The sequence below is a fragment of the Salvelinus fontinalis genome, chromosome 19 (assembly GCF_029448725.1).
Source record: "Salvelinus fontinalis isolate EN_2023a chromosome 19, ASM2944872v1, whole genome shotgun sequence".
In the NCBI taxonomy this organism is placed as follows: domain Eukaryota; kingdom Metazoa; phylum Chordata; class Actinopteri; order Salmoniformes; family Salmonidae; genus Salvelinus; species Salvelinus fontinalis.
This window is the reverse complement of record NC_074683.1, coordinates 48829813-48850178: the sequence shown is the minus strand read 5'-3', so window position 1 is coordinate 48850178 and position 20366 is coordinate 48829813.

Here is a 20366-nt window from a genome sequence, read left to right as displayed (position 1 = left end):
CATTCAGCCATGATTCCTACCACCATAAATACGAACTGAAATATTCATCAACATGTCTCATATTGGTTTCCCTCTTCAATCAAACATCTTATACATCTTTCAGAGAAGGACATGGAGTCACTGATATTTTCATCAATTATTGATTTCCAATATCGCTGTCTGGTACAGTAGCCCGGTTCACCATATGGTACGTTATGACATCTTCTGTTTAGAGTATCGACCCAGCTGCGTACCAAACGTGTGTGTGTGTGTGGTGTGTGGTGTGTGGTGTGCGGTGTGTGGTGTGTGTGTGTGTGTGTGTGTGTGTGTGTGTGTGTGTGTGTGTGTGTGTGTGTGTGTGTGTGTGTGTGTGTGTGTGTGTGTGTGTGTGTGTGTGTGTGTGTGTGTGTTATTCTAGTCCTGTCCTCCCAGGCTTCTGATAGAGCTATACCTCCAGACACTCAGCAGGTGATCTGAACACCAGTTTGAGCAGACATCAAAACCTTCCTCAGCTCAAAGATACACAGACAGGCAGACAGGCAGACAGGCAGACAGGCAGACAGACAGAGACACAGACACAGACACAGACACAGACAGTGGAAGAGAAAAACATGAAAGCCACAAGAGAAAAGCAGTGTGAAAACATGTTAGATAATTATTTCTCCCTAATGAAGACATCCGTCTGTAATCAGGTCAGGCAGAATGTGTGTGTGTAAAAGAGGCAGTGAATGTGTGTGCGTGCGTGGAGCAGTGATTGTGTGTGTACATGGCAGAGAGTTAAGCAGGAACGGGAGCGTGCTAATGTACGTTAGTAACGGGGGCTTTGCCGTTTGTCGGCAGAATTCCGAGACGCAGCGCACGAATCCGACTTAACCACTGGGAACGCTGACGGGAATTCTGTTTGATCTCTTCCAGGGGTTTAAAGCTCTGGATAACACACACATGCATGCACACACACACACACACACACAAACACTGAAACACACAGACTGAAACACTAAAACGCCGCACATGTGCGCACACACACATAACACAGACAATCCCAGCACACACGCAAGCATACACACAGTTGACCCAGTGAAATGAGGCTGTGTTTGGGTCAGGGCTGGCCTGGCTGGCTGGCTGTCTATGGTTAGCAGGGTAAACAGAGGTACAGGTCACCCAGGGGTAATACATGGGGAACTAAGGTGGAACTCTGGGGGAACTTGAGGGTAATTGGGGTGTTGATTGGGAGCAGAGTACAGATGAGTATTGACATCTGTAATGAGATTAAGACAGATGATGATGGGATGAGGAGAGGAAATGAGGTAAGGTGAGGGGGGGTTGGAGTGTGGGGGGTGTTGGAGTTGAGAACCATAGCTTCCCTCCAGGGCAGGATGTTGACAACATCCAAACGTCAATATATGATTACAGGGTATTATATGAGAACAACGTATTTACTATAGTCTGGACTATACAGAGGCATCACAGACGCATCATCTTGTAAAAGTTCAAATATCTCTCTCATCTTTCTCCTTCGTCCCTCTCTCTCTCCCCCTGCCACTTTCACCTTGTTCCTTATTATTTATCTCACTTTCTACCCTGTCTTATTCCTCTCCCGCTCACTCCTCCCTCCCTCTGTCTGTCCCTGTCGGCAGCGCAGTGCAGTGCAACAGTATGTTAATGCTATGGGAGACAAGGCGAGGGGATTAATTATGCTTGGGGCTGGAAGTCAGGCTAGATGGCTGTGTGGCTCTGTGGCTGTGTGGTTGTGTAGCTCTGTGGCTGTGTAGCTCTGTGGCTGTGTAGCTGTGTGGATCCCGGTTGCTCCTTGCGTCTCAGTCAAATTGGTACAAAACACTCCCTTCTGCACCTTTCCAATCTTTGGGGATCTCAGACGATATGAAAGAGAGGTTGAACAGACTAGTAATAGGGTTGCAACAATTTTGGTGGATAAATTTAGAAAGAGAGGGTCCAGATTGTCTAGCCCAGCTGATTTGTACGGATCCAGATTTAGCAGCTCTTTCAGACTATCAGCTGTCTGGATTTGGGTGAACGAGAAGCGGGGGGGGTGGGGGTTTGGGCAAGTGTAGAGCTGTTGGTCGGGATAGGGGTAGCCAGGTGGAAAACATGGCCAGCCGTAGAAAAATTATTATTGAAATTATCGATTATCGTGTATTTTTCGGTGGTGACAGTGTTTCCTAGCCTCAGTGCAGTGGGCAGCTGGGTGGTGCTCTTATTCTCCATGGACTTTACAGTGTCCCAAAACTTTTTGGAATTAGTGCTACAGGATGCACATTTCTGTTTGAAAAAGATAGCCTTTGCTTTCCTAACTGACTGTGTATATTGGTTCCTGACTTCCCTGAAACGTTGCATATCGTGGGAGCTATTCGATGCTAATGCAGAACGCCACAGGATGTTTTGTGCTAGTCAAGAGCAGTCAAGTCTGGGGTAAACCAAGGGCTATATCTGTTCATATTTCAATTTTTTTTGAATGTGGCATGCTTATTTAAGATGGTTAGAAAGCACTTTTAATGAGTAACCAGGCATCCTCTACTGATGGTATGAGGTCAATATCCTTCCAGGATACCCAGGCCAGGTCGATTAGAAAGGCCTGCTCGCTGAAGTGTTTTAGGGAGCTTTTGACAGTGATGAGAGGTGGTCGTTTGACCGCGGACCCATTACATACGCAGGCAATGAGATGTATTTAGAGGGAAAGTTGGTCAGGATGATATCTAAGAGGGTGCTCATGGTTACGGATTTAGGGTTGTACCTGGTAGGTTCCTTGATAATTTTTTTGAGATTGAGGGCATCTAGCTTAGATTGTAGGACGGCCGGGGTGTTAAGGATATCCCAGTTAGGTCACCTGACAGTACAAACTCTGAAGATATATGGGGGCAATCAATTCACATATGGTGTCCAGGGCACAGCTGAGATCTGAGGGGGGTCTATAACAAGCGGCAACGGTGAGTCTTGTTTCTGGAAAGGTGGATTTTTAAAAGTAGAATCTCACATTTTTGGGGCACAGATCTGGATAGTATGACAGAACTCTGCGGGCTATCTCTGCAGTAGATTGCAACTCCGCCCCATTTGGCAGTTCTATCTTGTCGGAAAATGTTGTAGTTCGAGAAGAACATTTCAGGATTTTTGGTGGCCTTCCTAAGCCAGGATTCAGACACGGCTAGGACATCAGCTTTGGCAGAGTGTGCTAAAGCAGTGAATAAAACAAACTTAGGGAGGAGGCTTCTAATGTTAACATGCATGAAACCAAGGCTTTTACAGTTACAGAAGTCAACAAATAAGAGCGCCAGGGGAATGGGAGTGGTGCTCAGGACTGCAGGGCCTGGATTAACCTCTACATCTCCAGAGGAACAGAGGAGGAGTAGGATAAGGGTACGGCTAAAGGCTATAAAAACTGGTTGTCTGGTGCGTTCGGAACAGAGAGTAAAAGGAGCATATTTCTGGGCGTGGAAGAATAGATTCAAGGCATAATGTACAGACAAGGATATGGTAGGATGTGAGTACAGTGGAGGTAAACCTAGGCATTGAGTGACAATGAGAGAGATTTTGTCTCTAGAGACACCAGTTAAGCCAGGTGAGGTCACTGCATGTGTGGGGGGGTGGAACAAAAGGGCTAGCTAAGGCATATTGGGCAGGGCTGGGGGCTCTACAGTGAAATTAAACAATAATCACTAACCTAAACAGCAATAGACAAGGCATATTGACATTAGGGAGAGGCATGTGTAGCCGAGTGATCATAGGGTCCAATGAGTAGCAATATAAGAGTCAGGGAGCCGATTCAGTGTCGCTACTTCGCTAGGCGAGCTGGAGACACGGCGATTCAGACAGTTAGCGGGCCGGGGCTAGCAGATGGGCCTCCGGCGATGTCGCAACTGAAGAGCCTGTTGAACGTCGGCAGACCAGTCGTGATGGATTGGCTGGGCTCCGTGTCGGCAGTGAAGGCTCCAGGCCAAATGGCAAAAGAAGGTATTGTAACCCACGAATTGGCTGGTGGACCTCTTCGGCTAGCCGGGAGATGGGCCTAGCTCGAGGCTAGTTCCAGGCTAACTGGTGCTTGCTTTGGGACAGAGATGTTAGCCAGAAGTAGCCACTCAGATAGCAGCTATCTAGCTGCGATGATCCGGTGTAAAGGTTCAGAGCCTGCGGTAGGAATCCAGAGATGTGGTAGAGAAAAATCAGTCCGATATGCTCTGGGTTTATATCGCACTGTGCAGACTGGTAGGTATTGATCGAGCTGAGGCTGGTTGATGTCCGAGTTAATGTTGAGAACCGCTAGCAGTGACTAACTGACTACTAGCTAGTAGCTAGTTAGGTGGCTAGCTTCTGATGGGGGTTCCAGTTCTGAAGTATAAAAATAGCAGATCCGTACCAGATTGGGTGAGGCGGGTTGCTGGAGAGTATATTCAGTCCATAGATGGAAAGTGAGATTAAAATATATACGTAATATATACGAGAAAACGAAGGAAAACACTATTTACACGGGACAAAACATGCGACAAGACAAACACACGTCCGACATCTACGCCAGCTTGGAGAAAGAGATATATTCAGCCTCTTGCGATTTTAAGGAAAATTATGAAACACAGAAAGATGAAAGATAAATTATGTTCTACATATTGTTTTGTTTACTAGTAGATTTTTGTGGGGAAGCCTGGCTTCCCTTGGAACCCATGAATACACGAGAGAGAGATAGAGAGAGAGAGAGAGAGAGAGAGAGAGAGAGAGAGAGAGAGAGAGAGAGAGAGAGAGAGAGAGAGAGAGAGAGAGAGAGAGAGAGAGAGAGAGAGAGAGAGAGAGAGAGAGAGAGAGAGAGAGAGAGAGAGAGAGAGAGAGAGAGAGAGAGAGAGAGAGAGAGAGAGAGAGAGAGAGAGAGAGAGAGAGAGAGAGAGAGAGAGAGAGAGGGGCAAAGAAAGGGAAGGAGAGACTCCAGCCCAGGTAATTGAAAGGAGAGGGACCGTCCTGCGGGAATAGTGACAGTGTGTGTGTGTGTCCTGCGGTGACACATTAACAGGGTTTTGGCTGGTGAGTGCGAGGTGTAAGTCTCCTCTAGATCAGCTCCAGTGTAATACTGCCTGTTTTAATACCAAGCCTGTTCTAAATGGAATTTAGAGCAGTGAAAAAGAGGCCAATTCACATCGTCAAACAGAAACAATATATTGGCTTGTGTTGTGTAACAGAAAGAGAGGCAGACACTTTTCAGCGATAAATGAGTTTCTTGGACCGGTAACACTTTATGTTCAGGTTTTTGTTTCAGCCCTGCTCTAACTGAAGATGTCGAAGACAACGACAAGTCATCACAGGTTATGTCTAGTATCTGTGATGTTAACAACAAAGACAGACAAGTATCCTCTCCTCTCACTGAACACGTTTACAAGCACACCAATATCCCGTTATTATTCAAGGATACTCAGGTATTCTGTTTTTGAGTTGACACATACAGTGTAAACATCATATCCTGTTTACAATAAACTGAAAAAGCTTGTATCCCGGTTATGAGAACCCCGGGTAAGATGCCTGGGATATGATGATGTGAACATCTTATCCCATTTAAGGTTGTTTTTCGCAGTTTGCACAGGCTCAGTTTCACATATCATGGGTGTGTGTGATGATATTTTCATCTGATCGTCAAACAAATCACTTTAACAAGTAGGCTACCTGCACAGCTCCATCCATCATATTTCCATAATCTTTTATTTTGCTGATACTCCGGACTGGACTATATTGCCCACTGGCTACTTTCATCCCTAATTTAGACAACTTTCTGCTTATAATTTCCAACATTTGGTAGGCTATATTATAATTTCAACATGTGGTAGGCTATATTATAATTTCAACACGTGGTAGGCTATATTATAATTTCAACACTTGGTAGGCTATATTATAATTTCAACACTTGGTAGGCTATATTATAATTTCAACACTTGGTAGGCTATATTATAATTTCAACACTTGGTAGGCTATATTATAATTTCAACATTTGGTAGGCTATATTATAATTTCAACACTTGGTAGACTATATTATAATTTCAACACTTGGTGGGCTATATTATAATTTCAACATTTGGTAGGCTATATTACACTTTCAACATTTGGTAGGCTATATTATAATTTCAACACTTGGTAGACTATATTATAATTTCAACACTTGGTAGGCTATATTATAATTTCAACATTTGGTAGACTATATTATAATTTCAACACTTGGTAGGCTATATTATAATTTCAACACTTGGTAGGCTATATTATAATTTCAACACTTGGTAGGCTATATTATAATTTCAACACTTGGTAGGCTATATTTGTCACAATACAGAGGCGGATGCAAGATGCAAGCAACGATGGTTTAATGAAATAGTTTACAGCATCAACAGGACAGACAGAATATACTCAGACAGAATCCAACCCAGGGCCTAGGGCACATCCTCTGATGATAGCGTGCTGAGAAATCCAAGGGAGTGAGTCCGGCTGGGTAGGAAGGAGCACAGCAGATAATCCCCACAAGGGCTGCGAGAGAAAGAGCACTGACACACGACACAACCTCAGGGAAGAAACAACGATCTGACAACAAGAAACACAGGTTACAGAACATATAAAGGGGAAGATAATTAATTCCAGCTGGCGCAGACAATCAGGCCAAGATTGGAAACCACGCCCACACAAACACAGGAGAGAGAGAGAGAGAGAGAGAGAGAGAGAGGCAGTGGATTCATGAACCGTGACACTCCCCCCCCCCTAGGAACGCCTCTTGGCGTTCCCAGACAAATTTACCTGTCGATTGAAATCATCGATAAGGGAGTGATCCAGAATGTCCCTAGCGGGTACCCAACTTCTCTCCTCCGGACCGTAACCCTCCCAGTCTACCAGGTACTGGAATCCGCGTCGCCTCCTTCTCGAGTTCAAAATCCGATTGACAGAAAAGGTGGTCTCCCCATCAACAAGTCGTGGCGGCGGGGGAACCGGGACCGGCGGGTTAATGCGTGCCTGAAACACCGGTTTTATCTTGGACACATGGAAGGTAGGATGAATTCTCCTATACGCCGGAGGAAGCTTGAGCCGGACCGCCACCGGACTAATGATCCTGGTGACCTTGAACGGCCCGATAAATTTGGGGGCAAGCTTGTTAGAAACGGATCGGAGTGGAATGTTCTTCGTGGAAAGCCACACTCTTTGTCCAACGACGTATACCGGAGGCTTCGACCGGTGGCGATCGGCCTTAGCCTTGGTGCGCGCCCCCACCCGGAGGAGAGTCTCACGGGCTCTGCTCCATACGTGACGGCACCTCTGGATGAAAGCGTGAGCGGAGGGAACAGTGACCTCGGACTCAGTACTGGGAAAGATAGGTGGCTGGTAACCTAAACTACACTCAAACGGAGAGAGACCCGTGGCTGCCACTGGCAACGAATTGTGAGCGTACTCAACCATAGAGAGTTGTTGACTCCAGGAAGAGGGGTTCTTAGAAACCAAACATCGCAACACTCTCTCCAAATCTTGGTTGGCCCTCTCCGTTTGACCGTTGCTCTGGGGATGAAACCCTGAAGAAAGACTTACACTTGCTCCCAGTAACCTACAAAACTCCTGCCAAAACTTGGACACAAATTGGGGCCCCCGGTCAGAAACTACGTCCATCGGCAGGCCATGTAAGCGAAAGACATGATCCACGACCGTTACCGCTGTTTCCTTGGCAGATGGTAATTTAGGCAAGGGAATAAAATGAGCCGCCTTCGAGAACCGGTCCACCACGGTCAAAACAACCGTCTTGCCCTGGGAGGGCGGGAGACCGGTAACAAAATCTAGCGCGATGTGGGACCAGGGTCTCGAAGGGACCGACAGCGGTTGGAGTAACCCATCTGGGGGTCGATTAGAACTCTTCCCAGTGGCACAAACCGAGCAAGCCAAGACAAAACTGTGAATGTCACGAGCCATCAGCGGCCACCAAAAGCGTTGCTTCACTAAAAAGCTAGTACGGCTGACTCCTGGATGACACGCTACGTTGGAGCAATGCCCCCACCGAATAACATCGGACCGACACCCCTCCGGCACAAACAATCGATTAGGCGGACAACCGGGCGGAGGCTCTACTCCTTCTAAGGCCGTTTTGACCCTCGATTCCACCTCCCATGTGAGAGTGGAGACCACTAGGGTCCCGGGTAGGATGCACGCGGGAGTGGATGGACGTTCGGAATGGTCAAAAATACGAGAAAGGGAATCGGGTTTCACATTCTTGGAACCCGGCCGATACGAGAGAGAGAAGTCAAAACGTCCGAAAAAGAGTGCCCACCGCGCCTGCCTGGAATTGAGTCGCTTGGCGGTTCTGATATATTCCAAATTTTTGTGATCGGTCCAAACTATAAAAGGTACCCCCGGACCCTCTAACCAATGGCGCCACTCCTCCAGTGCTAACTTCACTGCCAACAACTCTCTGTTGCCAATGTCGTAGTTGCGTTCCGCAGGTGATAACCGATGGGAAAGGAACGCGCAAGGGTGCATCTTGTCGTCAGAAGAGGAACGTTGGGAAAGTACCGCACCTACCCCCACCTCTGAAGCGTCTACCTCCACCACGAACTGACGCGAGGAATCGGGAGCTATGAGGATGGGAGCCGAAACAAAGCGGCTCTTGAGTTTGGTGAATGCAGCCTCGGCTGCATCGGACCACCTGAACGTCACTCTGGGGGAGGTTAAGGCGGTAAGAGAAGCGACTATCTGGCTAAAGTTGCGAACGAAACGCCGGTAGAAATTGGCGAATCCCAGAAACCTCTGTAGGGCCTTACGGGAATCTGGGCTTGGCCAATCCACCACAGCCTTAACCTTGTCAGGATCCATGCGAATACCTTCAGTCGAGACGATGTAACCTAGGAATGGAACGGATTGTGCATGGAAAATACATTTTTCCGCCTTGACAAAAAGTCCATTCTCCAACAACCTCTGAAGCACTCGTCTGACGTGCTGAACGTGTTCCTGGAGAGAAGAAGAAAAAATCAGTATGTCATCCAGGTAAACATATATGAACTGATCAATCATATCTCTCAGCACGTCATTGACGAGTGCCTGGAAAACCGCTGGGGAGTTGGATAACCCAAAAGGCATGACCAAATACTCGAAGTGCCCTCTGGGGGTGTTAAACGCGGTCTTCCATTCGTCCCCCCTCCTTATGCGAACCAAATGATAAGCATTATGTAAATCCAACTTAGTGAACACGGATGCTCCCTGTAACCTTTCAAAGGCTGAGGACATCAACGGTAAGGGATAGGTATTCTTCACTGTGATGTTATTCAACCCACGGTAATCAATGCAAGGACGCAGAGATCCGTCCTTCTTCCCCACAAAGAAGAACCCCGCCCCCGCTGGAGAAGAGGAAGGACGAATGAATCCAGATGCCAGAGAATCAGAGATGTATCTCTCCATAGCCTCTCTCTCAGGAACAGAGAGTGAATATAACTTGCCTTTAGGCGGAGACTCACCTGGCAATAACTCTATTGCACAGTCATAGGGACGATGCGGAGGAAGAGAAGCAGCACGGGACTTGCTGAACACCTCCTTCAGGTCGAGGTATTCAACGGGCACGTTAGACAAATCCACTGCCTCCTCTAGAAACACAGAATCAGACACAGATGAACAAGCAGACACTAAACAGGACTCAAGACACTTGTTACTCCACATAGATATAGAGTTATGACCCCAGTCAACTCTGGGGTTGTGTTGGGTGAGCCAAGGGTGGCCGAGAACTAATGGTGCAAGGGGTGAGTCCATGAGTAGAAATGATAGTGTCTCAGTGTGATTGCCAGAAGTGATGAGTGTGATAGGTTCAGTGGTGTGAGAAATGTTGGGGAGTTCTTGACCATTGAAAGCGTTGACGGATATCTTGTGCGTGAGTGAGGTGATAGGAATCTGGAGCTTGTGAGCGAGCTTGAAGTCCATGAAATTACCCTCTGCTCCTGAGTCCAGTAAAGCTTGGGTGTCGTGCGTGTGGGTGGCCCATCTTAGTCTTACCGGGAGGAGAGTAGATGATGAGGTCTTCTCTGTGATGACACCACCCGATAGTAGCCTCATACTTACTACCGGGCCTGATCTTTTACCGGACAGGAGTGGATAAAGTGGCCCGCTCTACCACAGTAGAGACAAAGTCCTTGGGATCTCCGCCTCTCCCTCTCCTCCCGGGAGAGGCGAGCTCTCCCCACCTGCATGGGTTCGTGAGCGGAGGCTAAACTGGCCGTGTTCCCGCTGCTGGCATGCCAACCCTCCGTGTCGTTATACGGTCTGTTAGGGTATGCTCGGCGGCCAATACGACTCAGACGAGCGTCGACCCTCAATGCTAGTTCCACTAGTCCATTTAAACTCCTGGGAAGGTCCAGAACATAAATCTCCTTCTGGATCCGGTCCTCCAGCCCATGCAGGAACATGTCCCACTGCGCCTCCTCGTTCCACTGACATTCTACGGCCAGAGTGCGGAATTGAATGGAGTATTCCGATACTGAACGGTCTCCTTGGCGAAGGTCAGCGAGTAGTCAGGCCGCCTCCCTACCCGCCACGGCCCGATCGAAGACCCTTCTCATCTCCTCGGAGAGTGTCTGGAAGGAGGTGCAGCATGGGTCCTGGTTCGCCCACACCGCCGATCCCCAAAGGGCCGCTTTGCCTGATAGCAGTGTGAGTACGAATGCTACCTTAGACTGTTCACGGTTGAAGGTCCGTGGCTGCAACGAGAAATGCATGGAACATCTCGTCAGAAAAGCTCTGCAATAGTCAGGATCACCTGAATAACCCTCTGGTGTCGGTAGCCGTGGCTCTAGCTGGGAATCCGGCTCTGGCGGGGCGTGTTGAACTGCCGGTGTAGGTGGCGCAGCGAGACCCCCAGCTGTTGTAATTGTTGGGTCAGCTGGGATACCTGCGTCGCAATAGCTTGTACTGCCCGACCTGTGCTAGAGATGTTCTCCTCTTGTTGGTCCATTCTCGTGATACTGCGGGAAATGAGTTCGGTCAGACTCGTTGAACTCGCTGCATCCATGATGTGGTCAGATCGTTCTGTCACAATACAGAGGCGGATGCAAGATGCAAGCAACGATGGTTTAATGAAATAGTTTACAGCATCAACAGGACAGACAGAATATACTCAGACAGAATCCAACCCAGGGCCTAGGGCACATCCTCTGATGATAGCGTGCTGAGAAATCCAAGGGAGTGAGTCCGGCTGGGTAGGAAGGAGCACAGCAGATAATCCCCACAAGGGCTGCGAGAGAAAGAGCACTGACACACGACACAACCTCAGGGAAGAAACAACGATCTGACAACAAGAAACACAGGTTACAGAACATATAAAGGGGAAGATAATTAATTCCAGCTGGCGCAGACAATCAGGCCAAGATTGGAAACCACGCCCACACAAACACAGGAGAGAGAGAGAGAGAGAGAGAGAGAGGCAGTGGATTCATGAACCGTGACAATATTATAATTTCAACACGCCGACACCGGCCTCGAGGTCGACCCGGAGGACGAGGTGCAGGGCGATCCGGATGGAGGCGATGGAAATCCCTCAGCATAGACGGATCCAAAATGTCCCCCACCGGTACCCAGCACCTCTCCTCCGGACCGTACCCCTCCCAGTCCACGAGGTACTGCAGGCCCCTCACCCGGAATGGCCCGTATCATGTACGCCGGGGACCCCTCGATGTCCAGAGGGGGAGGAGGGACCTCCGGCACCTCACCGTCCTGCAGGGGACCAGCTACCAACGGCCTGAGGAGAGACACATGAGACGAGGGGTTAATACGATAATAAGAAGGGAGTTGTAATCGATAACACACCTCGTTTATTCTCCTCAGGACTTTGAAGGGCCCTACACACTGCGGACCCAGCTTCCGGCAGGGCAAGCGGAGGGGCAGGTTTCGGGTCGAGAGCCAGACCCTGTCCCCCGGTACAAACACGGGAGCCTCACTGCGGTGGCGGTCAGCGCTCCTCTTCTGCCGTCCACTAGCTTGTTGGAGAGATTCCTGGATGGCCCTCCATGTCTCCTTGGAACGCTGCACCCATTCCTCCACCACAGGAGCCTCGGTCTGGCTCGAATGCCATGGTGCCAGGACCGGCTGGTACCCCAATACACACTGAAAGGGGGACACGTTAGTAGAGGAGTGGCGTAGTGAGTTCTGGGCCATTTCGGCCCAGGGAATGTATCTCGCCCACTCCCCTGGCCGGTCCTGGCAATACGACCGCAGAAACCTACCCACCTCCTGGTTCACTCTCTCCACCTGCCCATTACTCTCAGGGTGATACCCAGAGGTCAGGCTGACCGAGACCCCCAAACGCTCCATGAACGCCCTCCATACTCGGGACGTGAATTGGGGGCCCCGATCAGAAACAATGTCCTCCGGCACCCCGTAGTGCCGGAAGACGTGGGTGAATAATGCCTCCGCAGTCTATAGGGCTGTAGGAATACCGGGCAACGGGAGGAGACGACAGGACTTCGAGAACCGATCCACAATCACCAGTACCGTAGTGTTCCCCTGAGACGGGGGAAGATCGGTCAGAAAATCTACGGACAGGTGCGACCAAGGCCATTGTGGAACGGGGAGGGGTTGTAACTTCCCTCTAGGAAGGTGCCTAGGAGCCTTACTCTGGGCGCATACCGAACAGGAGGAAACATAAACCCTAACGTCTCTCGCCAAGGTAGGCCACCAATACCTCCCCCGAAGGCTCCCCACTGTCCTCTTCACCACAGGGTGACCCGAGGAGGGTAGAACGTGAGCCCAACGAATCAATTTGTCCCGAACACCAAGCGGCACATACTCCCGCCCCACCGGACACTGAGTAGGAGCGGGTTCCGCCCGTAACGCCCGCTCGATGTCCGAGTCCACTTCCCATACCACTGGTGCTATCAGCCTTGAGGCGGGATGGATGGGAGTGGGTTCGGTGGGCCGATTGTCCGAGTCGTAAAAACGGGACAGTGCATCCGCCTTTACGTTCTGGGAGCCCGGTCTATACGTTAACGTGAACTGGAATCGGGTAAAGACCATGGCCTTGCTTGACGTGGGTTCAGTCTCCTAGCTGCCCGAATATACTCCAGATTCTGGTGGTCGGTCCAGATGAGAAAAGGGTGCTTAGCCCCTCAAGCCAGTGTCTCCACACCTTCAGGGCACTGACCACTGCTAACAACTCCCGGTCCCCCACATCATAGTTACGCTCCGCTGGGCTGAGTTTCTTCGAGAAGAAAGCACGGGGGTGGAGTTTTGGTGGCGTACTAGAGCGCTGTGATAGCACGGCCCCTACCACAGCCTCGGACGCGTTTACCTCCACTATGAATGCTAGAGAGGGATCCGGATGCGCCAACACGAGCGCATCCGTGAACAGCGCCTTCAACCTGTTGAAAGCTCCGTCCGCTTTTGCTGACCACTGCAACTGCACCGGACCCCCCTTCAGCAGTGAGGTAATGGGAGCTGCTAATGGCCAAAACCCCGGATAAACTACCTCCGGTAGTAGTTGGCAAAACCCAAAAACCGCTGCACCTCTTTTGCCGTGGTCGGAGTCGGCCAATTACGCACGGCCTTAATGCGGTCACTCCCTACCACCACGCCCGAGGTGGAAATGCGATAACCCATGAAAGAGACGGCTCGTTTGGAGAACACACACTTCTCAGCCTTGACACATAGGTCATGCTCCAGCAGTCTACCAAGCACCTTGCGCACCAGAGACATGCGCGGCGTGAGTGGCTGAGTAGATCAGAATGTCATCGATATAAACAACCACTTCCTGCCCGTGCAGGTCCCTGAGAATATCGTCTACAAAGGATTGGAAAACGGCTGGAGCATTCTTTAACCCATACGGCATGACGCAGTACTCATAATGGCCCGATGTGGTACTAAATGCGGTTTTCCACTCGTCTCCTTTCCGAATACGCACCAGACTATACGCGCTCCTGAGATCCAATTTTGTGAAGAACTGCGCTCCGTGAAATGATTCCAATGCCGTAGCAATGAGAGGTAGTGGGTAACTAAACCCCACGGTGATGGCATTTAGACCTCTATAATCAATACACTGACGCAAACCTCCCTCCTTTTTCTTCACAAAAAAGAAACTCGAGGAGGCGGGTGAGATGGAGGACCGAATGTACCTCTGTCCCAGAGACTCAGTGACATATGTTTCCATAGCCACCGTCTCCTCTTGGGACAATGGGTACACGTGACTCTTGGGAAGCGCAGCGTCTACCTGGAGATCTATCGCACAATCCCTTCCCGGTTGATGAAGTGGTAATTTAATCGCTTTCTTTTTACTGAAAGCGATTGCCAAATCGGCATACTCGGGGGGAATGCACACCGTGGAACCCTGGTCTGGACTTTCCACCGACGTGGCACCGATGGAAACTCCCTAACACCTTCCAGAACACTCCTTTGACCACCCTTGGAGAACCCCCTGCCTCCACGAAATTTTAGGATTGTGCCGGGCCAGCCAGGTAATCCCTTGCACCACTGGAAACGCAGGCGAATCAATAATGTATTGATTGCCCTGTATATTATGATTCCCCTGCGTTACCATGTCCAGAGGGACCGTGCAGGGAGAGCCTCCTCCTCCGGTACCCCTCGGCACAGCCCCTCCCAACTCCATCGGAATAGGAGCGGAGGGACTGGGTGGTGGAACGTACAGGAACCTCTCAGAACGCCCGCGGGCAGCCAGCAGATTGTCCAGACGGATGGACATGTCAATCAGCTCATCCAGGGAAAGAGCGGTGTCCCGACATGCTAGCTCCCTGCGGACGTCCTCCCGGAGACTACACCTGTAGTGATCAATAAGGGCCCTGTCGTTCCACCCAGATCCTGCAGCCAGGGTCCGGAACTCCAGCGCGTAATCCTGGGCGCTTCTCTTCTCCTGCCTAAGATGGAACAGTCGTTCTCCCGCCGCTCTGCCCTCTGGAGGATGATCAAATACGGCCCGAAAACGGCGGGTGAACTCTGGGTAATGCTCCTTCGCCGAGTCTGGGCCATTCCAGACTGCGTTTGCCCACTCCAGAGCACGACCCGTGAGGCAGGAGACGAGGACACTCACCCTCTCCGCTCCCGAGGAAGTGGGTCTTACGGTGGCAAGGTACAGTTCCAGTTGGAGTAGGAACCCCTGGCACCCCACCGCCGATCCATCATAATCCCTCGGGAGTGTCAGACGGAGAGCGCTGGAGCCGAGGGATGGAGATTCCTGGGCTGGAGGAGCCGAAGGTGGAGAGAGGAGACCACTCCTCTCCCATCGATCCATTCGCTCCATCATCGAATCCATCGCTGATCCAATACGGTGGAGAACAGTGGTATGATGGAGCACCCGTTCCTCCATCGATGGGAGAGGGTTGGCCGCTGCTCCTGCTGACTCCATTTTCGGGTGTGGGATTATGTAAGGCCTGGGTGTCGGAGTGTGAAGTCAAAGCGCAGAAAACAGCAGGTGCAAATACAAATGTTCTTTAATGAACACGGACAAAGTAGGCCACCCTACTAACACACTGGGTGTACTTCTTATCCAACCCCAGACACGGGGGAAACGAACACAGTCCAGTAAACACGTAGCACAAAACCAACACCACTACTTACAAACAAACAATCCCGCACAAAGAAACGTGCGGGCCGGCTGACTAATAAGCCCCACTAATACACCCTAATACAAAACAGGTGAACCCAATAACCACATAGGGAGGGGGAGAAAAGGATCAGTGGCAGCTAATAGGCCGGTGACGACGACCGCCGAACGCCACCCGAACGGGAAGGACAGCCTGCCTCGGTCGAAGTCGTGACAGCTATATTATAATTTCAACATTTGGTAGGCTATATTATAATTTCAACATTTGGTAGGCTATATTATAATTTCTGACATTTGGTAGGTCATTTGTTTGTCAACTAGAGTTAGATACATGCAGCTTCTCTTCTGCCATAACTTGTTGCCCCAGAAGACTAAGTAGAGCTCTTCAGAATAATGTCTTACATCGATAGAATGAAGGCTTTCGTCATCCAGTTAACACTGGTAAAGTTGTCTGTTTCGTTTAGGGACCGGGGAGAAAACGTAATAACTCCAAAACAGTGGAAAGATTGGTCCTGTCATCAGTTTGACCGGTTTTAAGTAAGTGAAAGCTGAGAAAACGATGAAACATGAAGACTTCCGTTGGTCTTAAGTGCATATTTTATGTGGTTGAAATACTGTCTGCTTGCATAACAGTGTCAAAGATAACACGTTACAGGTACATTCCATTTTTTTTAAAGAAATATATCATATTTATCGACTCATGTTCCCGAGACAAAACATACATTTGTAGTATAATTTTACTGCAAGAAATGCATACTTCAGTAGGAGTTAATATTATCTTACACTACATGTGAGAGGTTATAGGCCTAGAGTCAGTATCCATATTTTCATTTACTATTCCATTTAACCCATATGAATTTAAATGTGGAATATTCTGTTTATTCATAGGTACAGTGATACTTGTCAGAGGGATATCAAAGGTGCATGTAAACATCTTATCCCTAATAAAACTTTAAGCGGGATATGAGCTACTATTCAGAATACTGTGCACATTTTAACGTGGTCACTGTGACTTGGGCTTAGCAAGGTTATAGTGATGGAGAAAGGGAGCACCTTCAGAGCTTAAGGAGATCTAGGGACGTGAGTCTGAATCAGGCCTCTACTCCTCAACACTGTCAGGTGTACACCGTTAATTGCACTCCACTCGCTTTTAATTAAATGACAAAAGACTTTTACAAGTAGAAATGGGATTAATTTTACATCTCACTCTGCAAGCTGTATAATGAGGATGGGTGTGAGATCTGAGTCCCTCGTTACCCTCCCTGTGTGTGTGTGTGTGTGTGTGTGTGTGTGTGTGTGTGTGTGTGTGTGTGTGTGTGTGTGTGTGTGTGTGTGTGTGTGTGTGTGTGTGTGTGTGTGTGTGTGTGTGTGTGTGTGTGTCTGTGTGTGTGTCTGTGTGTCTGTGTGTCTGTGTGTGTGTGTGCGTGCGTGCGTGCGTGCGTGCGTGCGTGCGTGTGTCAGCGATAGAGACAGACGGTAGGACCCTGGGGCTACGATTCCCCTCTGAGAGACGAGTATCAGGGAGCGAGAGAGAGAAAGAGAAAAAGAGAGAGAGAGAGAGGGCAGAAGAGAGGATGAAGAGAGGGGTATAGAGAGAGAGAGGGGGGAATAGAAAGGGAGCAATGAGGGATTGAGAGAGGGAAGGAGAGAAAGATAAATGAGAGTGGAGAAGATGAGGGATCGAGAGAGGGAAGGAGAGAGATAAAATGAGAGTGGAGGAGATGAGGGGTCGAGAGAGGGAAGGAGAGAGAGATAAAATGAGAGTGGAGGAGATGAGGGAGAGAGAGATAAAATGAGAGTGGAGATGAGGGAGAGAGAGATAAAATGAGAGTGGAGGAGATGAGGGAGAGAGAGATAAAATGAGATTGGAGGAGATGAGGGAGAGAGAGATAAAATGAGAGTGGAGGAGATGAGGGAGAGAGAGATAAAATGAGAGTGGAGGAGATGAGGGAGAGAGATAAAATGAGAGTGGAGGAGATGAGGGAGAGAGAGATAAAATGAGAGTGGAGGAGATGAGGGAGAGAGAGATAAAATGAGAGTGGAGGAGATGAGGGAGAGAGAGATAAAATGAGAGTGGAGGAGATGAGGGAGAGAGGGATAGTCATTAGAGGGTCATGGCTACTTTCTGCAGAGCTCTACTCCCTCTCCACCAATTGAAAATGAGACACAATGACACGCTACACAATGACACGGTACACACTACACGCACGATGGGTTAACACACCACACACATCTATTGTGAGAACAACACAAGATCATGAGCCAGGGGAATAGAGGACAACAGCAGAGGGAACCTTCACATCTTTTCTTCACTAATCACTGTCATTACAGAGAGCAGCAGCACTCTGCTGTCTAAAGGATTCTCCTCTGCGTTGCTGTATTGACCTACCAAGGTTTTAACTAATGACATTACTGGTACTCTAACTGGGTTACATCCCTCTGTCTATTGCAGAACTGAATGAATCTGTATAACCAGTACAATATGACATGGCTTTTTCATCTGTCATATGGTCAGGAAGAAGTCCTGGTTCAAATTAAAGCCACAATAAATCCAATGTGGATTGCATTCTCCTGGTTAGCATTCCAGCTAGCATGTCTGTCAACATGGCAAATGGGTTTGTGATTGTTTATGCCGTTCTTCTTGTCTTCCACTCTCTGTGTGTGTGTGTGTGTGTGTGTGTGTGTGTGTGTGTGTGTGTGTGTGTGTGTGTGTGTGTGTGTGTGTGTGTGTGTGTGTGTGTGTGTGTGTGTGTGTGTGTGTGTGTGTGTGTGTGTGTGTGCGTGTGTACTGTCAGTCAGAGGAGAGCTAGTGAGTGGCAAGGTGGCTAGAGTTCAGAGCGGCTGTCTGGTCGGTCTCTGTAGGGTTTATACTGAGAGCACAGAAAAGTGGCAACGCCAGAGAGAGAGAGAGGGGGAGGGGGGTAGAGAGAGAGACAGATAGAGATGTAGGGAGAGAGAGACAGAGGGAGATGGAGGAAAAGAGAGGGAGAGAGAGATGGAGGGATAGAGAGGGAGAGTCAGAGAGGATGGAGAGAGGGAGAGCCAGAGAGAGATGGAGAGATAGAGAGGGAGAAGGAAAGAGGGGTGGAGAGAGACAGAAGGAGTGAGAGCATTACTGTCAACACTGCCAACAGAGACCCAGGACTGACAGCACTTGTATCTGTTTTTAATTATGAACCTCTCTCTTTGTGATGTGACACTGTCCATCAGAGGACAGCAAAACTAGTAGACGATGCTTGTTGTTTTGAAGTACCATGCCCAGTGTGTAAAATTACACTGTTAGTTTTGGCAACTACAAGAATACAAATTTGCATCTGGAACGTCTGGAACGTCTGGAATTTGCAGACGTGTCTGCTGTGCGTTTTGTTGCTGTGCGTTTTGCTGCCAACTTTACTTTGCTAGCTGCCAACTTTACGTTTTGTTTTTGTTTTTAATTACCGTCTATATTTTTAGTTTTTCCATCGCAACTTTTGTTTTCCCTCATTCAACTTTTTCACTCCGGACGCTTTATCTGGACATAGTTCGTCAGCACCTTCAACAGCCGAAGCTAAGTAGTAACATTAACATGATGTCTTCTAATTGCAGTCGCTGTACTCATAATATACAGACAACACAAAAATTCCTTGATGCCCTTCCAGACTCCTTCTGCCTACCCAAGGGCGTCGGAGGACAAAAATCAGTTAACCACTTAACTGAGGAACTCAATGTAACCTTGCGCAATACCCTAGATGCAGTTGCACCCCTAAAAACGAAAAACGTTTGTCATAAGAAACTAGCTCCCTGGTATACAGAAAATACCCGAGCTATGAAGCAAGCTTCCAGGAAATTGGAACGGAAATGGCGCCACACCAAACTGGAAGTCTTCCGACTAGCTTGGAAAGACAGTACCGTGCAGTACCGAAGAGCCCTCACTGCTGCTCGATCATCCTACTTTTCCAACTTAATCGAGGAAAATAAGAACAATCCAAAATTGATTTTTGATACTTTTGCAAAGCTAACTAAAAAGCAGCATTCACCAAGAGAGGATGGCTTTCACTTCAGCAGTAATAAATTCATGAACTTCTTTGAGGAAAAGATCATGACCATTAGAAAGCAAATTACGGACTCCTCTTTGAATCTGCGTATTCCTCCAGGGCTTAGCTGTCCTGGATCTGCACAGCTCTGCCAAGGCCTGGGATCGGGAGAGACACTTAAGTGTTTTAGTACTATATCTCTTGACACAATGATGAAAATAATCATGGCCTCTAAAACTTCAAGCTGCATACTGGATCCTATTCCTACTAAACTGCTGAAAGAGCTGCTTCCTGTGCTTGTCCCTCCTATGTTGAACATAATAAACAGCTCTCTATCCACCGGATGTGTACCAAACTCACTAAAAGTGGCAGTGATAAAGCCTCTCTTGAAAAAGCCAAACCTTGACCCGGAAAATATAAAAAACTATCGGCCTATATCGAATCTTCCATTCCTCTCAAAAATGTTAGAAAAAGCTGTTGCGCAGCAACTCACTGCCTTTCTGAAGACAAACAATGTATACGAAATGCTTCAGTCTGGTTTTAGACCCCATCATAGCACTGAGACTGCACTTGTGAAGGTGATAAATGACCTTTTAATGGCGTCAGACCGAGGCTCTGCATCTGTCCTCGTGCTACTAGACCTTAGTGCTGCCTTTGACACCATCGATCACCACATTCTTTTGGAGAGACTGGAACCCCAAATTGGTCTACACGGACCAGTTCTGGCCTGGTTTAGATCTTACCTGTCGGAAAGATATCAGTTTGTCTCTGTGAATGGTTTGTCCTCTGACAAATCAACTGTGCATTTCGGTGTTCCTCAAGGTTCCGTTTTAGGACCA